The sequence below is a fragment of the Canis aureus genome, chromosome X (genome assembly GCF_053574225.1).
Source record: "Canis aureus isolate CA01 chromosome X, VMU_Caureus_v.1.0, whole genome shotgun sequence".
Lineage (NCBI taxonomy): Eukaryota > Metazoa > Chordata > Mammalia > Carnivora > Canidae > Canis > Canis aureus.
In genome coordinates, this window is record NC_135649.1 from 95,098,812 (window position 1) to 95,118,456 (window position 19,645).

The window sequence follows — 19,645 nt, forward strand, 5'->3', positions numbered from 1 at the left end:
AACCATTTCTGTGGATTTCAACATGTAAAGAGCACATACTTTAGGGATTACATTTTTTTTTATCCATGCAAATATTGCACTAAAAATTGTATCCATTCATAACTGGAAGTAGAAAGTTGTTCTGCTCAAATCTGATTATATTGTCAAACAAAGGCCAGTTTGCAATGTGAATACACTTTTGGGTTTAGTCTCCTCATCTATAGTTGCTATGATGATCAATTATGAACCAGAACTACTCTTTCTTTTCAATGATAGAGTCCATGACTCCTTGAGTCACCTTTAATTCTCCTGTTGGTACAGTTACAGTAGGCCTGGAAGTACAGAGAGCAAAATAGCATCGAGATGGACTAACTGTGTGAATGGTGGTATAATAGATTGGAGGCACAGGAAGAGGGCAAAGCCTCTGGGTTTGTGACACTAATTTCTCAGGTTGAAACCAGTAACCTGTGTCAGAAGGGCTGAGTAGTGGAAATATGTCAGACAGAAAGTTACATTTGGTCCTCTATACAAATGGACTTCCCTTGTTTGTGGTATATTAGATGTCACTTTGTCTCTTTTTAAATAGTTCTGTGTTTTATAGGATTCTTATCTGAGGCTGCTGGTGGGAGTAGAAAAATATTTCAGGAGGTAATAGAATTTTTGAATTATATTGCAACTGATATCAAGAGGTGTTATTTTGCGTGGAAGGATAGAAAAAAGTTTATGAATCAATGTCACTGTATTCAAGTGGAGATCCTAGTTGTCCTAATTATAGGAAATATATACCTATGATGGATTTGCATGTTAGCTTGTAAAGATAGGGATGAAAAAATCAAATGAAATAAAAGCTAGGTTTGGAAATTCCTTAAATAATCCATAAAGTAAAGCATTCGTGGCTTTGTGTTTATAGTCCTGAGTAGCAGTTTTAATGCCACGTCATGAGAAACATTGAATTAGACCAAAGAAAGCAGCCAGTCATCGGAATGTGTACAATCAGAGATCTTGGGTTTCAAACAATTTTGTCTTCAATAATTGTTAAACACTTAGCTGTAGTGAATAATTCTAAAGTATTTCTGCTTTTTAAAAAAGGATTATCTTATACTCTTTTAATATTAAACCTCTGTATTCTTAATATAAAGCATTAGATTTTTTATTGCTGTGAGGATTAAACAAGGTAATAAATGTGGATACTTCCAACACAAGGTCTGACATAGAATATATGCTGAAATATACTGCTAGATTTGAATAAAAATTTTGCTTGATCAGGTATGACATAATCTGTTATTCAAAAAGTTGAAGGCAAAAATGTGACCACCCATCTCCCTGTGTTCCAAACTGAATTATTGTTATTTTCCCATGGAAGAGCTTTCATTCTCAAGCCTTTGTTTATTGATCTTACAGCCCTCCATAGAGCAGCTTTTTATAATGTGACTCCATTGTAAAGTGAAGTAATTTTCCAGCACCTACTTCATATGTCCCTACTGGATATTGAGCTGTAAAAGTAGTAGAAGGGCGATCTGTAGATACAGATTAAGGAATCATCAACATAGAGGAGGTAATTAAATGCATGAAAATTTCGAGGTCTATAGGAGAGTACAGCATAGGGTTATTACAGTATTTGGAAACTGTTTGAGTAGGAAGAAGAGTGAAATAGACAGAAAATGGAATATCATGAAAATTAAGTACTCAAGAAGCCAAAGGGGGAAAGTACTAAAAAAAAAGTGGAGGGGCATGGGATTAATTATACACTTTACCAGCTATTTCTGGGTACTTTCTAAGTACATGAGAGATTTCATTTCTTGGATTATATATGGATTGGTGAGACGTGCAATTTTCGCCAGTGATGTATGCGTGGACTTAACCTAGGTCCCTTCCAAAGTGGAATAATTAATTGGTGTGAGACATTGCAGAGTTCTGCTTTCCATCTAGTTTGGCAAATGACAATGTTCATGATTGTGGCTGTTCCTCCACCTTGAGTCTCTGAGTGAGGTGAGAGAATCTCTCTCCCTCATTCCCTAGCTAACCCCTGATGGTATTATTTCATGAGAAAGAAATAAATTTGCTGTTTTAAATAATTAAAGTCTTTAAATTAGTTGCAAGTGCACACCTCTTAACTTATTTATTTATTCTCACTGGTCAGAGCCAATGGTAGAAAATGGCTCATTTAGCAAGAATGACAGATATGTGAAAAAGGAGGTAAGGACATTGAATTTAGTTCATTAGACCTATTAATATTTATCTGCTTATCTATACATACATACATTCAAATATATGTGTATGTATATCTACATGTATATTATATATGTGTATATATGCAAAGAGACATTTAAAACTATATATAAAGAGACTATATATATAACATATATATAATATATGTGTTATAAAACTATAATGTATGTCTTGCACTATTATAAAACTATTACATATATAACTGTATAAAGACAGACAGGGGACACTTTGTGCAATATTTTTGTACTGTGAGAAAAGTATACATAAGAAGCATGTTATGGAGGAAATGAGTGATGAAGGAATTTCTAGACTTTCATCTGAAATATTTGGCGACCAAAGGAAAGAGAAGAATAACAGAGTATTAGAGGAAGTATCAAAAAGGAGTAAGACTTTTTTTTTTCTTCTAAAGAGTGAGAAGACCAGTACATATGGATCATAAATGAGGAGAGATATGAGAAAGGGTGGGTGGTGCTAGAATACCTGGGATGAGAGGTTGGGGTAAGGTTCCAAGGGTCAGGATGGGATGGGATGGGATTGAATTCAGAGGTGGGTTACTTAGATTTATGCAGGAGGAGGGATGTCCCCTTCTTTGTAAATAGAAGGAAAATAAGAGATAGAGAAGCAAGAATGGGTTCAGTATTAACATCAAAAATGCATTTTCCATTTTATCAGGGAAGGGTGGCAGATCTAAAATCCCAGTATTTTAAAAGCCATTATATAAGTGCTAATTGCTATGGTTATTCTGGCATCATGCATACAGTGGACAGCATCCCTTCTGTACTCACTGCACTCAGAGCCTCCCACACAGCACTTCTCAACTTTTGAAGCAACCTTTCTCAGAGACATTTTCCATGTGTACTTCATACTCTGAGTTTTAAAAAACACAAAATTACATCCAGAGCGGCTAACAATTTGCAAAGGGTCTATCACCTTGAAAAGAATTTGCCATTAGTGTAAAGTTTACTTAACAAATTTCTACTGTGAGAGGAAGAATATGTGGGAGCAAAATTATAGAGGAAAAAAATGACTTAAGTCTATCTACCTTGATGTGGAAATTAGACCAGTGTGTAACTCTGAAATTACATATAAATGCCAAGGTCTAAACTGGGAGTTTTCAAATTCCGGTGAGCATCAGGATCACCGAGTAAGCTTATTAAAATGACAGGTTTTCGGGACCACGCTGAAATTTCCTTTATCAGAATATTTTTTAAAAGATTTTATTTATTTATTCATGAGAGACACACACAGGGAGAGGCAGAAACACAGGCAGAGGGAGAAGCAGGCTCCATGCAGGGAGCCCGATGTGGGACTCGATCCGGAGACTCCAGGATCATGCCCTGGACGAAAGAAAGCACTTAACCGCTGAGCCACCCTGGCATCCCACCTCTGTCAGAATATTGAAGGGACAAGTCCAAAGTTTTTGTCTAATTGTTGTCTGGTTCTGAGTAGAGGGCCTGTACAACTTAGATACCAAAAAAGCCAGGATCATAGACCATAGAATATTAAAATCTGAGAGGGATCTTGGTGTTTGTCTTGCCAAATCTTGACTGGCTTCGAAGGTGTATGAATCCTTTTTACGGTCACAAAGTGGCACACAAGGGCTGACAATCAAAGATTTTGACTTTATCTCCTGTGTTTAACATTAAATATACTCATATGACTTTTGCCTGCTGAAATTATTCTACCATCTTCCGGGAAAATGTTATTACCTGTATTTCTAGACACTGCTTTTCTCTAAGTGCTTTAATTTATAAAGGTAAAGGAAAGCTACATGTAATTTGTGGATTGATTTCCTGAATTTTATATATTTGTGGAAGGGGCAAATTACACATGTACGTGGAATGGTTTGAAGTACTACTTTCTTAAGCATATCTCCTTGCTCTCTGCCTTGTGTCCCCACCCAACCGTATGAACACAGTTTCTTTCTTTCCTCCAGAAGAAATTAATTTGGGAGTTTAAGTAATTTGTTTTTACTCTGGTTCTTTAAAAGTTTGCAATGTTGGAAAGAGCTGACTCATTACCTTACCAATAGCTTCACAAAACAAATGGATTTTTGATTGTTTCCTTCTGTGATTAGAAGGCTTCAGGGCAGAAAGAAACTGCTAGAAACTTTTTGTTTGAGGAAAAAAAATATTGATACTATAAGTGGGGTGGAGGTGAAAAGGGGGAATTGGGAGGCAACTAAAGATAAACAGTTTATTGAACAGAATTTCTGGGGATTGGCCCAGGATGTGCGTCACAAAACAGTATTGAGGAGTTGATGAGAGGGACCTATCATTGATTATTTTCTGCCCTTATCGCCTTCAAATGAGAAGTTAAACCTAAGTCTCCATGTTTGTAAACAATTCCATATATTAAATCCCTTCTATTTGAAATACCTAACATGATTTTTTCTTGCTTGCTTGAAACCTATACTGCTATAACAACTCTATTAAGGGATGCATTCCAAACTTTGGTAAAGAGAAAAAATATTTTGGTTATTATATATTATTGTTCCTGTTGGATTCATTGATATATATTTTTTAAGATTTTATTTATTCACACAGAGAATGTCTATTATTTAGACACACACACAGAGAGGCAGAGAAATAGGCAGAGGGAGAAATAGGCAGAGGGAAAAGCAGGTTGCATGTAGGGAGCCTGATATGGGACTGGATCCCAGGACCCCGGGGATCACAACCTGAGCCAAAGGCAGACGCTCAACCACTGAGCCACCCAGGCGTCACTCACTAATATTTTTGTTTTGGAGTATTTAGCTTATTGCTGTTTTAAAAAATTTCTCATGTACTACAATTCTATAAACAAAAATTAAAATATAAAGTATTGGCTAGAAGAATATTCAGTATTTAGCTTTAAATAAAGCCTATCAAGAAAAAAATAGTTGAACAGTCCAAAATACCGATAAGAAAATGATATAAAGAGGTTATTTGGAGAAATATGAAATAGCAATGTACAATAATATGGAATTAGTGAATTGGGGTATTTCACATTAAAACATCAATGGCAAGGTGTTTTTATTTTCCATTAAATTGACAAAAATGAGAAAGAATGCCATCATCCAGTCTTGGCAAAGCTGTGGAGAAAAACACATTCTCAAATACTTTTTGAGAGCATGTGGATTGGCCTATCATCTTTTAAAGGGGGTTACCATTATGTACTACAATTTAAAATGTCCACATTTTGATATAGAAATGTCATTTCTAGGAATACATGCTTAAAACCTCAAATTTGCACAAATCTAAATAATTAGCGTTAAATAAGGTTATGCTATGTTGGTACTATTGGAATACTGAGCAATTTAAAAGAATGAATAAGGTTAAGGGTTTTATATACTAAAATAGAGAGCCTTAAGACTTATTTTATAAAAAAGCTAGTAAGATAATAAGAAGTATTGTGAGTCTATTTATGATTTTGTCAATTTGTATTTTTTTAAATATTTTATTTATTCACGAGAGACGCAGAGAGAGAGAGAGAGAGGCAGAGACACAGGCAGAGGGAGAAGGAGGCTCCTCGCAGGGAGCCTGATTTGGGACTCCATCCTGGGACTCCGGGGATAAGCCCTGAGCTGAAGGCAGACGCTCAACTGCTGAGCCACCCAGGTGTCCCCTTCAATTTGTATTTTGTTGATATATTGTATTATGCCATGTGATACTAGAAAGTACATAAATATGATATTTAGGATGGCACTATAATGAATGCTGCTAGGCATTGCCCAGCAACCTGCTTAAAATGGAAGGACATTCCCCCACTTCTCAGTTTCTCAGTGGCTGGGCTGCCTGCTTACAGCTGTAGGTTCAGTCTTTTCTGGAAATTGTTCTTATCGAGAGTCCTGCTTCACTCAAGAGCAAAGGGCATGCGTGTAATGACTAGTCATTGCCAGGGTAGGAATGCCCAGGCTCCTTATTGCAATTCAGGACAACTCTGAAGTGTCATCCCAGATTTCTCCATGGGTTTAGCTGCAGCGTTGGTTGAGACTGCATTGTAGCCCACCTTCCTCCTCTGACCACTCCTGCATTCTTCATTCTCTTTTTACAGATGTTGATCATGGGAGCACTTCCTAATAAACCTCTCACACAGAAGTCTCTGTTTCAGGACCCTTTTCCTGGAAAACCCAATCTGTAACACTCATAATTTATTAATAATATGCATTCCTGCTGAGGTTAATTTATTTTGGTTGTTAAAGGTTTTTATTTAAATTCCATTTAGTTAACAGACAGTGTAATATCAGTTTCAGGTGAACGATATAGTGATTCAGTGCTTCCATACATCCCCTGGTGCTTATCACAAGTGCTTTCCTTAGTTGCCATCACCTATTTCATCCATCCCACCCACCCTCCACATACCCTCTGGTATAAAGAAGAGCATTTCTTGGTTTGCCTTTATCTCTCTTTTTCTCCTTTGCTCATTTGTTTTGTTTCTTAAATTCCACATATGAGTGAAATCATATGGTATTTGTCATTCTCTGACTCATTTTGCCTTGCATAATACTCTATAGCTTCATCCACATCATTGCAAATAGCAAGATTTCATTCTTTTTTATGGCTGAGTCATATTCCATCGTATATATACCACATCTTCATCATCTATTCATCTATTGATGGACACTCAGGCTGTTTTCATAGTTTTGCTATTGTTGATAATGCTACTGTAAATATCAGGATGTATGAATCCCTTCAAATCAGTATTTTTGTATCCTTTGGGTAAATAGCAAGTAGTGCCATTGCTGGATCATAGGGTAGTTCTACTTTTAACATTTGAGGAAGCTCCATACTGTTTTCTTTTCTACTGAGGTAAATTTAAATGGATGTGAAAAAGAGGGCTTATAGTTTTTGTTATTTTATTGACACATGACCTTGAGCTTTTATGTATTCATGTAAGTTGTGTCATACTCTGAGTAAATGTTACAGTCTTTTTATCAGTATATAAGCTATCTTTTTCTAATTTTAAAATAGTCCAGTAAAAGAATTTTACTTTATTTACTTGAAATTTTACTTAAGCAATTACCCTTTACCTTTTTTTTTTTTTACCCTGAATTTGGAAGTTCAGAATCTGCCTCGAGATTTTTATAAACTCATGGATTTTCAAGTTATCCTTGACGTTTAATTTCTGCTCACCCAAAAGATTTGGTTCCTGCCACTACTGACTCAAGCATTCTTTGCTCTTTCCACTCGTGTTAGTCCACATTTCACTTTCACCACTTCACCAGCCTCTTTCTTATCTCAAAGCAACACCAACATAGACTGTTATGTGGAATAGACTTTGTGGTAATGAAAAATAAAGAATAACATGGAATAGTAATTCATTTATATTTAAGGTAAGAAATCATTGTCCTCTCAGTATTTCTGCTACTGAAACATCTCTGTGGCCATTTTTCTTTGTTAAACTGTATTTTGACTAGCTTTTCTCTTCTTTTCTGTATGTTCTAAGGCTCTCCAAACCCTGAGACCTTAGCATGTCAAGAATAGATTCTAAAACCTACAACTTGGGATCCCTGGGTGGTGCAGCGGTTTAGCGCCTGCCTTTGGCCCAGGGCACGATCCTGGAGACCCGGGGTCGAATCCCACGTCGGGCTCCCGGTGCGTGGAGCCTGCTTCTCCCTCTGCCTGTGTCTCTGACTCTCTCTCTCTCTGTGGCTATCATAAAAAATAAAATAAAATAAAACCTACAACTTGATTTTTAAAGTAATCTAGCTCTCAACCTCTACTCTAGGATATTTTGGAAATTTCAATTTCCCTCAACCTATTTCAGATAAGCTTTTGGGCAATGTAATGCACATTATGTAAGAGCATATGGGATTAAATTTTTTTGTTGTTGTTACATGAGATTGGCCTTTTTCAGCCTGCCTTTCAAATTCAATCTGATGAGGTCCATAAATTAATCATTTTCATACAAGTATAAATAGAAACATTTGACTTAAGGAGTCTTCTACATGTCCACATAATCCCAGCCTAAAGCTCTATCTTCCACATTTCTGGATCACTCAATGATCCATAGCCATAGCCTTGTTTCTATGTTTACCATAGCCTTGTTGCTTAAACTATAAAAGCCAACTACTCTCCATTGAAATAAATGATTTCTTTGGTGAATTCCAGAGCTGTCATCTCTTCAAAACAGCTCTAATTTACCCTCATTGTTCCTAGTAATTTTATTCCCTGTGTATCCTAATGGTCTTTGAAAAGCATGCTATTGATTAATAGAGCCATTCCCTCAAACACTAACTGAGTCCCTTCTATGTGCCAGGCCCGTGGTGTTCGAAGTGCTTGGAGCACAATGTGAAACAAAACCTAGAGTTTCCTTTTTATCTTGGAATTTAGAGTCTGGTGGGGGGTTAAAGCTTATGATGTTCTATTTATCTATTTATTTACTACTTTACTTGCCAATACAGTAAATTATATATGTATGATAGCGTTAAGTTCTATAGTAAAAAATGTTTTGAGTATATTTGTCAGAAAAGTTTTGCTGATAGAACTATCTCCAAACATTAATGTCTTTCCCAACACATATTGTATTTCTTACTCCATCATCTGGAGTGTGGCTGGTTCCTGTGGCAATGGGGAGGGAAAGTGGTAAGGTAAGTGTGGCTTCTAAAAGCTTCCACCCAGAACTGATACATGTTATTTATTCTCATTCCATTAGCCAAAGTAAAGCAGATGGGCAAGTTGAACTTATAACTGTGAAGTATAGTTCCTTCATGTTCCTGAAGAGGGAAAAAATAGAATCTCTATAAAGCATTCTAATGACTTTTTGTATAAAGAACTGAGGAATTCGATGAGGATGGGTTGCATTTGTAAGTAGGTTTGTAAAGATAAGTTTCACAGAGAAAATATGATTTGATCCAAGACATGGGAGGCAAGAGTGTTAACCATGGATATAACTGGGGGTTGGAAACTCTCAGTATTAAAAAAAATACATTTCCAGATATAGGAAAACAGCCAGTGTAAAATCATCAGGCAAGAGTACACTAAGACTGTGTGAGCAACAATAAAGCCAGTGTGGCTGAAGTAGAATGAGGAAGATGGAGGGCAGCATGAGGTCATAGAGAGAACAAGAATAAGCAATAATATTTAGCGCCTTTAGGTCATAATAAAGACCCCGGCCTTTACTGCAAATGAAATGGGGAGTCACTGTGAGATTTTGACTTTCTTGCAGACTGAGCCTCACTCTCATCTGTTAGGTCTTCACTGCTCCTATTATGAATGTAATTTACTCTTTCCTTTTCCCTAATCTCTCTGGCAAATCCACTCATATTCCATCATCAATTTATAGTCTCCAAATTTGTTCAGTATCTCTCTGTGACTGAGTATAGGGACATTTCTGCCTTGCCAGAACTCTGCTGACCTCACTCCATCACTTAACCGCTGGTACCTGCCTCACCTCTCCTCTTGTTATTATGTGCCAAATTGCTTATGCTTACTGTCCCTCACACTTTCCAAAGCCTCTGACTCACTAATGCTGACCTTCAAAATCAGTTTTACTTGAAAAGACCAGAGGGCATTTTGGTATTTTCCGTGTAGTTTTCCTGTGTTTTCTCTACTAGAACACAATCCATATCACTGAAAGATGCTTGAGAGATGTATAGGAGCTATATTGCAAGGATTCCATAATTCCTTTCATTAGTGTGTGGCACAATGTAATGGATACCAATTGTGTTCAGAATAAAAAAGCCTTTGCTCAATATGGCAGTGTTACATTTATGAAGCAAGGCACACTAATTCATGTTTACAGAGAGTTTTTTTTTTGCCACACCAGAAGCATATAGCATCAGATTACAACAGAAAGCCCTCTCAACTATTCTCGGGAGATAACCTTAATTAATACACTTGTTAGTCTATTTGGTCTGATATAACAAAAATATTCTAGACAAGGTGGCTTATAAACAGTACAGATTTCCTTCTTCTAGTTCTACAGGCTTCTACAGGAAGTCCAAGGCACCAAGAGATTTAGAGCATGCTTCCTGGTTCAGAGATGGCCATCTTTTTGCTGTGTCCTCACATGGCAAAGAGGCAAGGGGGGGATCTCTGGACTCTAATATAAGGGCACTAATCCCATTCATGAAGGCTCAGCCCTTGTGACATAATTACCTGCCCAAGGCTTCACCTTTCAACACTATCACGTTGGAGTTTAGGGTTTCAACACATGAATTTTGGATGATGTAAATATTTAGCCCATAGCATTCTGCCCTTGGCCCCAAGTTCCTCCAAAATTTATATCCTTCTCATATTCAAATAAATTCATTATGTTCCAACAACCCTAGAAGTTTTAACTCATTCCAGCATCAACTCTAAATTCTAAAATTTAAAGCCTCATCTAAATCAGATATGGCTAAGACTCAAAGTATGATTCATCCCGGGGCAAATTGCTCTCTAGCTGTGAACTTATGAAACCAAACAAGTTATATGCTTCCAAGCACAATGGTGGAACAGACACAGGATACACATGTCCATTGCAAAAAGGAAATATAGGAAAGAAGAAAGAGATAAGGGATCCCAAGCAAGTTCAAACCACAAGGCAAACTGAGATCATAAGGCCCATAAGTAATCCTCCTTACTTGATGTCCTGCTTAGCAAGATGGACAGGAGTGGCTCTTGGCCTGTGTCCTGTGGCCTTTTTGGGCTGAGGTCCCAAGTCTATGGCTCCTTGTGGCTCCATCCTTTGAAACCTAAGTAGAGGCATCCATGACCACGTAACTCATGTAATCTTTATGTCAATAGAGATGGCACCATGGGAACACCACAAAAATTTGCCACCTGTACTGTCTAGAGGGGTGGCCATGGAGGCCTGCATGGTACCAAGGCCTACCACAGTCATACATGAACAGACAGAAGACCATGGAGTCTGTGTGTTGAGTGGAGCCTGGGATGTGAGGCAGTGCCAGGCAGCATGCACCGAAGTCCCACAGGTACTGATGAATCCTTCTTTGAAACCACTCTGGCCTCTGACCCTTCCACTCTGGGCCTGTGACAGGAGTAGCAGCTGATAGACTCTAAATTGCATTCAGGGTCAGTTTTCAATTGTTTTGGAGAATAGCTGCTAGCTTCTGTTGAGATGGCCGATCCATTTTAAACTTCTCTTGCTTGGCCACACCCTTACTGTTCTCTTCTGACCATGCTTCCTTATTTTTTACAATATAGATAGCATGAGAATTTTCCAAATCTTTGAGTTATGCTTCCTTTTCACTTACCAATTCCATCTTTAGGTCATTTCTCACTTCTCACATTTTACTGAGCAGTTAGGAGGGGCCCAGCTGCAGCTTGTTTAGAAAAAGCTTCAGCTAAATATCTAATTTCATTTTCCCAAGTTCTACTTTCCACAAAATGCTGGAACATGAGCACAATTCATCCAAGTTCTTTGTCACTTTACGACAAAGATAATCTTTTATCCAGTTTCAAACTCATTTTTCTCATTTCTGTCTGAAACCTCATCAGAATGACCATTATCATCCACATTTCTACTAATATTCTCTTCAGGATTATTTACATGATCTCTAAGCAGATTGAGGTCTTTATAGTGCTCATCTTTTCTTTCTGAACTCTTATCAGAATTGTCTTTAAAAGTCCATTCATATGGTGTAGACATTTTCCAGCATAAGCTTCAGAATTCTTAAAGCTTCTACCTTTTCTAGTTCTATCTAAAATCAATTCCAAATTTTAAGGTATTACAACAGCACCCCACTTCTTGATATTTCTTTTTATCTTATTCTGTCCTGGCTATTATTACAAAAATGCTGTAGACTGGGTGGCTTATAAACAACAGAATTTTATTTGCCACCATGCTAGAAACTGGGAAATTTAAAATCAAGTTACCAGTAGAGTCCTTGTCTTGTGAGGATTCACTTTCTGGTTCTTAGACAGCCATCTTCTCACTGTGTCCTCACATGATGGAAGAGGTGAGGGGGCTCTCCTGGGTCTCTTTTATAAAGGTACTAATCACTCATGAGCACTCCACCCTCATCATCAAAACATCTCCTAGTACCAAAACATTAGGGGTTAGGGTTCCCACATTTGAATTTGGGGAAGGGATACACAGTCTATAGCAATATCTAAGCATAGTTTTTGGAGGGAGTTTTAGGGTTCAAAACCTGGCTCTGATATTTACTAGATTTGTGTTCTTGAATTCTCCTCAGTTTCCTTGCCTCCTAAAAACCAAATAGGGGCAGCCCGGGTGGCTCAGTGGTTTAGCACCACCTTCCACCCAGGGAGTGATCCTGGAGACCCGGGATCGAGTCCCACATCGGGCTTCCTGCATGGAGCCTGCTTCTCCCTCTGCCTGTGTCTCTGCCTCTCTCTCTGTCTCTCATGAATAAATAAATAAAATATTTTTAAAAAAACCAAATAGGATACATCACATATGTATTGCTGCCTAGCATGTAGTTAAGTGTTCCATAAAGTTAAGTTGTTTTTATAATTCATGCTTTTGGAAGTCAGTGTCCACGTAAAGGCCCTAGAATACCCTTGATTTAATGGAATTATTTGAAACCTTCTAAGCTCTCTTTGGTCATAAACTGTCTTCTGGTTTTCTTAGATTTATTTTATACTGCTATTCCTGTGAGAGAAACCCCATAATAAATTGAGTGATAGTTATTGATTTCTTGGCAACACCACTCTTCCTCTTTAGTTTCTTTACCAACACCTGAATGAAATAGTTACCTCTGTCCTATTATTGGGATATTAGCAAGCCAAGTTTCTATTGGGTAGCAAGGAATGCTTGAGCTGTGGTGTGTGTACTGCAAGAGTCAAAGCTGTCTACCTATCAATTGCAATAGCAGTGAACAGCTATGTTTTATACAATGCTAGCTACCAATGAAAGGACTGAGGGCGAAAAGATCATGGCTATTCTGTAGCTTTTCCCAGCAGGCCTGTGGCTGCTTATGTTGGGTTTGTTTTGGAGATGTTGCATAGAAGCCTAGAAGTCATTCACCAATTTGAGTAATGAGAACTTCCAATGACTGAAAACAAAAAACTATTTTTGGAGTTGGGATATTCTTTGGTTATGTAATCACATCAGAGATGTCTACTCTTTGGTACAGTAGAAATACAGCATATGAAATAAATATTTATTTCCTAAATTAAAAAATGAAGAAAATCAGATTTACTTTTGTTAAGAATTCTCAAATGTTTGCTAAAAAAGAGATGAGCTGAGATTGCAAAATTAGATCTGAAAATTATCATGCCACTTTTATAGTCAGTCCTTCAGTGGCTTCCTCCTGATTCCTACCATTTGTTCTGTGAATTTCTGATCCTGGATTTAAAGGATCTGCTTGGTCCTCCCCTACACTATTGTTATAGCCTACTTCCTATTTATCTTCCATACATTCTTTGTGTTCTAATGAAACTGACCAAATCTAATTTTACCCAAACATACTCTCTAATATTTCTCTTCTATGTGATTACTAACACTGGCCTCAGTGCATAAAATTCTTCCCATCCATATCAAAATGTGCTCAGTATTCAAAGTCTACTTCAAATATCTTGTCCATGAAGTCTTTCCAGAAATCCCCTTGCAATTGATCTTTCCCTCCTCTGAAGTTCTATAGTCTCTTGTCTGTAACCCTTTTATGGTCTGTATATCACTCTTTTTTGGCCATACTTCTACATTTTCCTTATATATACATGGCTATATATTCCTAAAAGGGATTTTTTTTGGTGATCTATGCAGGTATATTTTTGTTCAAGGTGAGGAGACAAACCCTTTCTAATATGCAGTACCTACAGCTTTTCTTTGGACAAATGCTGCTGGAGGGGTTTTGTTCAGTGAAAAGGAAGTGCCTGGGAAATCACTTCCCTCCAGCCCAACCCTTGCAGCAATGCTTAGTCAGTGTCCTTACAAATTTTGGATTATGGAATTCTAGGTCTCTTTCCTGTGAAGAGGTTGTGGAGAACAGCTCTGAGGTAAACTTCTACTCCAGAGCTATCTTGTAGTATCAGGCTCTATCTATTCTCTACTGGGATTTGAGATCATATCCCTTATGGGCTTCCTCCAATTTCCCATTATGTTTCCCCACTCCCTATACAGGTTCCTTCATGAGCACACCCTTAATAAATCATCTGCATAGCAATCGTCATCTCAAGATCTCTTTCCAGACAACCGTACCTAAGGCAGGTACTTACATGAAAAGCTATATCTGATTCATCCTTTTACTTCCCAGAGTTCCCAATGTAGTGTCCAGCATATAGTAAATCTTTACATGTTAGCAGAATAAAAAAAAAGAAGAAATGAATATATTAATAGTGACTTGCTTATTGGTATTTCAGAGAGAAGTCCAAGTGGCTACCTCAAAGAATAGAAAAGGAAACTTTTGGCTACTGGCTACTGTCCTTTACCAAGTTCTCCACTAAAGCTATCAGCATTCCCTTCCCTATGATTATTCCAAGAATAAAGGTATAGTATCAGAAACATACTATTCATCTGTGCAATAAATGTTTATTGTATGTCTATTATTTATCATCATCTTTTAGAAGGATTTTTTATAATGATAGTTTTACTCTATTTTGTTGATGTAAAACAACAAGGTGTTAATTGACAGTGAAATGATAATCAGTTAGATTGAAGGGCACACATTAGATCACTCTCAAGAGAGTGATGTGATGTTTCCTCTTCAGTTAATGCTCACTCATCTGGTAGTGCTGAATTATGGAACTGGGCTAATAATTTTATTGCTGTTTAATATTTCAAATATTTATATTCCCAGAAAAGTGAGTCTGAATGCAATAGCTCAGTTGAAAAATATAAACCAAAAACAGTTTAAGTGACTCAAGTAGAGGTTTAAGACTTTATTTAACTGATGTGTATCAAGGAGACTTGAAGACCAAGTAACTGCTCAGGTGGAAACAGAATTGGTTTCATAGGGATTGGGGGAAAAAGGTATTGTGACAGAATTCAGGTTTCTTCTTTACTGCAGAACTCAAGGCAGAGACAGTTTTCTGTGCCTCTTGCTTAGGATCATTGGTAAAATCCCCTTCTTGCAACTATTAGAACAGTTCTTTCCTTAGGTGTTTGCAGGTGTTGCAGTTTTTCGAAATTTAGGAGAGGAGGAAGTAGCAAAGAAAGGGAAAAAAGGAAAAGAGAAGGAAAAAAGGTAAAAGATTCAAAGCTTAAGGCAAGGGAAACTGGAGTTTCTCTTTTACATCCTTAGTAAACAAATGATTGTTGAAAATTTCAGTAGAAATGTCGACAGTTATTCACCTTCTCCAGTGTGGAAGCACTGGCTAATGCTCTAAGAAACTGGTTATTATAAAACCCAATGACACAGAGATCAATGGAACAGAATAGAGAACCCAGAAGTGGAACCTCAACTCTGTGGTCAACTGATCTTCGACAAGGCAGGAAAGAATATCCAATAGAAAGAAGACAGTATCTTCAATAAATGGTGTTGGGAAAATTGGACAGCCACATGTAGAAGAATGAAACTGGACCATTTTCTTACACCATACACAAAGATAAACAAAAATGGATTAAAGACCTAAATGTGAAACAAGAAACCATCAAAATCCTAGAGGAAAACACAGGCAGCTACCTCTTCAATCTCAGCTACAGCAACTACTTAGACGGGCCAACAGCGGCAAGAGAAACAAAAGCAAAAATGAACTATTGGGACTTAATCAAGATAAAAAGCTTCTGCACAGCAAAGGAAACAGTCAACAAAACTAAAAGGCAACTTACAGAGTGGGAGATGTTTGCAAATGACATATCAGACAAAGGACAAGTATTCAAGATCTATAAAGAACTTCTCAAACTCAATGCCCAAAAAACAATCCAGTCAAGAAATGGGCAGAAGACATGAACAGACATTTCTCCAAAGAAGACATACAAATGGCCAACAGATATATGAAAAAATGCTCCAAATCACTTGACATCAGGGAAATACAAATCAAAACCACAATGAGATGCCACCTCATGCCAGACAGATTGCCTAAAATTAACAAGACAGGAAACCACAAATGTTGGCGAGGATGCAGAGAAAGGGGAACCGTCTTACACTGTTGGTGGGAATGCAAGCTGGTACAGCCACTCTGGAAAATGGTATGGAGATTTCTCAAGAAGTTAATAATAGAGCTACTCTACAACCTAGCAATTGCACCACAGGTATTTATCCCAAAGACACAAATGTAGTGATCTGAAGGGGATCCTGCACCCAAAAGTTTATAGCAGCAATGGCCACAATAGCCAAACTGTGGAAATGGCCGAGATGCCCTTCAACAGATGAATGAATAAGGGATATGAATAAATGATACAATGAAATATTACTCAACCATCAGAAAGAATGAATACTTGCCATTTACATCAATGTGGATGAAACGGGGGTATCATGCTGAGTGAAATAAATCAATCGGAGAAAGATAATTATCGTATGGGTTCAGTCATATGTGAAATATGAGAAAAATGCAGAGGATCATAGGGTAAGGGAGGGAAAACTGAATGGGAAATCATCAGAGGCGGAGAAAAACTATGAGAGACTCTTAACTATAGGAAACAAACTGGGGGGGCGGGGCAAGATGTGGAAGAGTAGGGTCCCCAAGTCACACATCCCCACCAACTTACCTAGATAACTTTCAAACCATCCTGAAAACCTACGAATTCAGCCTGAGATTTAAAGAGAGAACAGCTAGAATGCTACAGTGAGAAGAGTTCGTGCTTCTATCAACGTAGGAAGATGGAAAAATAAATAAATAGAAAAGCATCCAGTGGCTAAGGGGGGCAGTGAGAGCCCCCAGGACAGGAAATCCCAGTCCCAGAGAAGCAGGAACCGTAGCAATCTTCCCGGATGGAAAGGCGCTCACAGGGAGCTCAGGCAGGACCCCAGGAGGGGCAGTGGAGCCCCCAAGTTCCCGGGTCACTAACAGAGGAGGCGCACCCCGGGGAAGAGTGCACCACACACGGCGACCTGGAGCGCTCACCCTGTGAGGCCCCGGGAACAGCTCAGGCAGCGGCTCTGGCAGTGGCTCCGCACGAAGGAGGCTGCACGGCCCGGGAGCGTGATTCAAGCAGCGCAGGCCCTGGAGCCCAGGGTGCTGGGGGACACAGCCCAGGATCCTGAGCTCCCCCCGGGAAAGGCGGAGGCCAGGAGGACACAGGACAGCGAGGATGCTCCCGCTGCCAGGTGCCCTGAGCTGTGCAGATCAGCACCCCCCACCCCCAGAGCATCCAGGCTCCTGCGGACTGGGAGACTGTGGTAGTTACTGCGGGAGCTGACTCCAGGGCTGGAGAGTTGGCTGCCACCACTGTTGTTGTTCCTCCTGGTGTCACCTTGTGCCTCGGACTGAGCGGGGCCACCAGGGAACAGGGGCCTCACAGGAAAAACAGCTCCCACTGAGCCCTGCACCTGGCAGGGTGCGGGAAGCTCCCCCAGGTGCACACACTTGAGAATCAGCACAGCAGGCCCCTCCCCCAGAACACCAGCCGGAAGGACAGGGGAAGAGCAAGTTCTTGGCCAAGCAGCACTGGAAAGCTCCAGGGGAAGTTGAGGGACTTACAGTATATAGAATCAGAGGATACCCATCCCTGTTTTGTTTTGTTTTGTTTTGTTTTGTTTGTTTGTTTGTTTTTATGTGTTTTTGTTTTTGATTTTTGTTCTTTGTTTGATTTGCCTTTTTTCTCTTCCTTTTTCCTTCCTATTTACAGTACAACTTATTTTTAGCCACTCTGCACTGAGCAAAATGGCTAGAAAGAAGAACTCACCATAAAAAAAATCAGAAATAGTACACTCTCTCACAGAGTTACAGAATTTGGATTACAATTCAGTGTCAAAAAGCCAATTCAGAAGCACTATTATACAGCTACTGGTGGCTTTGGAAAAAAGCATAAAGGATTCAAGAGACTTCATGACTGCAGAATTTAGATCTAATCAGGCCAAAATAAAAATCAATTAAATGAGATGCAATCCAAACTGGAGGTCCTAATGATGAGGGTTAATGAGGTAGGAGAACAAGTGAGTGACATAGAATAAAAGTTGCTGACAAGGAAAGAAGCTGAGGAAAAAAGAGAAAAACAATTAAAAGATCATGAGGAAAGGTAAAGAAAATAAATGACAGCCTCAGAAGGAAAAATCTACATATAATTGGGGTTCCAGAGGATGCTGAGAAGGACAGAGGACCAGAAAATGTATTTGAACAAATCATAGCTGAGAACTTCCCTAACTTGGGGAGGGAAACAGGCATTTAGATCCAGGAGATAGAGAGATTCCCCCTAAAATCAATAAAAACCGTTCAATACTTGCACATTTAATAGTGAAAGTTGCAAATTCCAAAGATAAAGAGAAGATCCTTAAAGCAGCAAGAGACAAGAGATCCCTAACTTATATGGGGAGAAATATTAGATTAACAGCAGACCTCTCCACAGACCTGGCAGGCCAGAAACGGCTGGCCGGATATATTCAGGATCCTAAATGAGAAGAACCTGCAGCCAAGAATACTTTATCCAGCAAGGCTCTCATTCAGAATAGGAGAGATAAAGAGCTTGCAAGATAGGCAGAAACTGAAAGAATATGTGACCACCAAGCCGGCTCTGCAAGAAATATTAAGGGAGACTGTAAAAGAAAGAGGAAGTCCAAAGAAACAATCCAGAGAAACAGGGACTGAATAGGTATTATGATGACACTAAATTCATATCTTTCAATAATAACTGTGAACGTGAATGGGCTTAATGATCCCATCAAAGGCACAGGGTTTCAGACTGAATAGAAAAGCAAGCCCCATCTATTTGCTGTCTACAAGAGACTCATTTTAGACCTAAGGACACCTACAGCCTGAAAATAAAAGGCTGCAGAACGATTTACCATTCAAAGGGTCATCAAAAGAAAGCAGGGGTAGAAATCCTCATATCAGATAAATTAAAATTTATCCCAAAGACTGTAGTAAGAGGTGAAGAGTGACACTATATCACACTTAAGGGATCTTTCCAACAAGAGGACCTAACAATAATGTTTATTTATGCCCCTACTGTAGGAGCTACCAGGTATATCAATCAATTAATAACCAAAGTAAAGACATACTTAGATAATAATACACTAATACTGGGAGACTTTAACCCGGCGCTTTCTGTAAATGACAGATATTCTAAGAACAACATCTCCAGAGAAACAAGAGCTTTAAATGATACACTGAACCAGATGGATTTCACAGATATTAACAGAACTTTACATCCAAATGCAACTGAATACACATTACACATTCTTCTCAAGTGCACATGGAGCTTTCTCCAGAATAGACCACATAGTGGGTCACAAATCAGGTGTTAACCGATACGAAAAGATTGGGATTGTCCCCTGCATATTCTCAAACCATAATGGTTTGAAACTAGATCTAAATCACAAGAAGAAATTTGGAAGAAATTAAAACACGTGGAGGTTAAAGACCATCCTGCTTAAAGATGAGAGGGTCAACCCGGAAATTAGAGAACAATTAAAAGATTCATGGAAACTAATAAGAATGTAGATACAACA

At 38.5% G+C, this 19,645-nt stretch overlaps 1 long non-coding RNA gene across 1 annotated transcript in view; it reads left to right on the top strand.

Annotated features, from left to right (window-relative positions):
- The window catches only part of LOC144307638 (uncharacterized), a 161,734-nt gene extending 147,145 nt beyond the window's left edge, over nt 1-14,589 (top strand). The window contains exon 5 of the long non-coding RNA XR_013374425.1: nt 14,460-14,589. This is a non-coding gene — a long non-coding RNA (uncharacterized LOC144307638). The remainder of the gene's footprint in view (nt 1-14,459) is intronic.
- Nucleotides 14,590-19,645: the final 5,056 nt, after the last annotated feature.